The sequence below is a fragment of the Dasypus novemcinctus genome, chromosome X (assembly GCF_030445035.2).
Source record: "Dasypus novemcinctus isolate mDasNov1 chromosome X, mDasNov1.1.hap2, whole genome shotgun sequence".
Taxonomy (NCBI): Eukaryota; Metazoa; Chordata; class Mammalia; order Cingulata; family Dasypodidae; genus Dasypus; species Dasypus novemcinctus.
This window is the reverse complement of record NC_080704.1, coordinates 31,092,934-31,095,843: the sequence shown is the minus strand read 5'-3', so window position 1 is coordinate 31,095,843 and position 2,910 is coordinate 31,092,934. Positions and strand designations below refer to the sequence as shown.

Below are 2,910 nucleotides of genomic sequence, written 5' to 3'. Positions count from 1 at the left end.
ATAATAAGCTTCTTATGAACTAGGCCTAGATTTTACTAATCTTTACATGCCTGGCAGATAGCAGGGCCTTAATGAATGTGTAATGAATTAATGCATAAATACCCCATGGTCTCCCTTTAAACATGTCTATTAATGCCACTCTGTTTTACTTTTTATGGATTGTTATATTTTTAATGCATATATTGCCTTTCATTTCATGGAGGTTTAGTCAGGAATTGAGAAGGTGCATGTGCAATGTCTGACATGGAAAATGTTTTGCTTGCAAATTATATTAAAATGAGAATCTTGCAAGTAAGCCAGTTTTCTTCAAAATTTTTTAAATGTATGGAAAGGGAAAAGGAACAGATTTATAGGGAAAATATCAGTAAACATGCCAAATGACTTCTTAGATAGTCTACTTTTAATCATGCCTAATTTGGATGTGTCATTTCAGAAAAGGAGATACATTGCATATATGTTTGCAGATGAAAAACTCATGACACACAACAATGAAAGCAATTGTTTGTATGTATATAAATATGTGCATATAGTTTTATCTATACATATAAGTCATGGGGCTTGCAGTTTTCCAGTGACTGAGTTACAGAAGTCAGTCATGCTGTGTAGGGCAAGTAAAGTGTGATGATGAATTACATGCCCCCTGTTTCCTCACTATGCATTCAAATATATAGAATAATAGCCACAGCACTCTACATTATTTCTCTTATCCAGCCAGAGAAGATATGCTCCCTTTCCACAACCTCTTTTCCACTCTAACTGCCATTTCATAACCTGTCATTTAGGAGGCGGAAGGAGACACTTCAGACCTTTGAATTTTTAGGAAAATACAGAGGTCCTTAGCATCCAGAAAAGAGGGAGTCAGAGATTTTCTTCCTCCTTCTACAACCTTTTTTCCTAACCCCACCCTAACTTCTTTCGAATGCTAGGTAGAAGCAAAGACCTTTTGAATTTTAGGTATGTTGATATTGAGGTCTAGATCCCCTTAGGCTAGTTGAGTTGTTTCAGTCTTTCCTTTTTCTTTCATGTGTGTATATATATATATATATGTAAATATATATATATGTATATAATGCCTGTCGAGTCCAGCCATAAAACACTTCAGCTTTGTAGCAAACGGAGGGTACAAGTGTGAATGATTTTTCCAAGTCAGCTTGGAGTCCAGTGCCCAGCTCACAGTGGCAGCCAAAAGAATAATAGGTATCACACCCAATGATTCTGTTGTTAAATGATGACTTTTATTTGGGGTGACTCCTAACACCGCCTTTTGTTTATTTGTTTATGGGACATTCAGTGATCGCCTAAGAAACAAAACATGATCTGTGCATTAGGAAGAATATAGTGTGGAAAGATCTGGAGATTAATGGACACAACATTTCCATAGAAATAAACAGTTGTGATGCGCGGGCAGCCGCCACTCGGTTGTGAAGCCCCTGGCCCGCGCTTCCCTGAGAAGTTCCAGGCCCCACGTTGCCCTGGCTCCAGTCCCGCCCTTCCAAGTCTGTGCTTGGCCTGGATCCCCCTGGTTGCCAGGGTTTGCTCTTTGCCCTACGCACCCAGAACCGAGGGGAGGGTTTGTGACGCAGGCCACTCAGGGCGCCTTTGGCGCCAAGACAGCTCCGGGTTCGGCAACGCGCTTTCCCGGGAGTTGAGCCCCGGGCGATGTTATGGCTGCCTGCCTGGGGACTGACGGTCTCAATAGACCACGTTCTCCAACTCTCTTTTTCCCGGCTCACATTTACAGAGCTTCTGAAGGACAGTAGGGGTTACTAGCTAGCCTAGTCCATTCTCTTCGGAGACTAGGGAACTTTTCAATGTCATTTTAAGCGGAGAGGTCCCTGTAAGAACGAATAACCTGGACATTAGAGAACTGAACTGAAATTGGCAGAACATTTTACAAGAGTTCTCACCCGGATGGGTTAAAGCTGAGTGCGATTATTTTCTGTTGCCTCCATAGTACTGGGTTGAAACATTGATTTCCTTGTTTGGACTTTCATTTCTTAATACTTCTCACTTCACGTTCAACGCCCTGGAAATTTCAACTGAGGTATTTTGAAGTAGGAATCAGTTTCTTTATAGCTTTTCTTTATTATTATTATTTTTTAAATCACATCAAGATGGCTGGAATGAACTGCCCTGCTCCGGTGGAGATTGCTTACAGAAATATGAGATTTCTTATTTCACACAATTCAACCAATGCCTCCTTAAACAAATTCTTACAAGACCTAAAGAAGAATGGCGTCATCACCGTAGTAAGAGTATGTGAAGTGACTTACAACGCTGCTATTTTGGAGAAAGAAGGCATCCAGGTTCTGGACTGGCCTTTTGAAGACGGTGCATTTCCATCCCTCCAGATTGTTGATAACTGGTTAAAGCTCGTAAAAATGAAATTTCGTGAAGAGCCCGGTTGCTGTATTGCGGTTCATTGTGCCGCAGGTCTTGGGAGATCTCCAGTGCTGGTTGCTGTGGCATTAATTGAAGGTGGAATGCAATTTGAAGATGCAGTACATTTCATAAGACAAAAGCGACGTGGAGCTTTTAATACCAAGCAGCTTTTGTATTTGGAGAGGTATCACCCTAAAATGTCTCTTCGCATTAAAAACACGAGAAACAACTGCTTCATTCAGTAAAAGGGGGCTGCCTGATGCTACAGACCTTGGAAGTGACACTTCAGACAGGTCCTTATTTGTATACATATTAGGCAGTATGATGGCTTGATGAATATGAAGTCTAATGAAGCTTCCATGAGAGCAACTTTAACAGGCCACAAGCTTGCCACAATTACAGCCTCTGTGTTTGATGTTATTTCTACATTTAGTAAAAGATTCTAGCTCTTCACTATTTAAAAGGTGTTTTTCATTTGTATTAATTATATCTTACCAATATATTAAGAAATCTAGAGAAATGGGGTAG

At 40.5% G+C, this 2,910-nt stretch overlaps 1 pseudogene; it reads left to right on the top strand.

Moving 5' to 3' along the window:
- The first annotated feature begins 1,619 nt into the window (after positions 1 to 1,619).
- On the top strand, positions 1,620 to 2,708 carry LOC101417182 (protein tyrosine phosphatase type IVA 1 pseudogene; annotated as a pseudogene).
- The last annotated feature ends 202 nt before the right edge of the window (positions 2,709 to 2,910 follow it).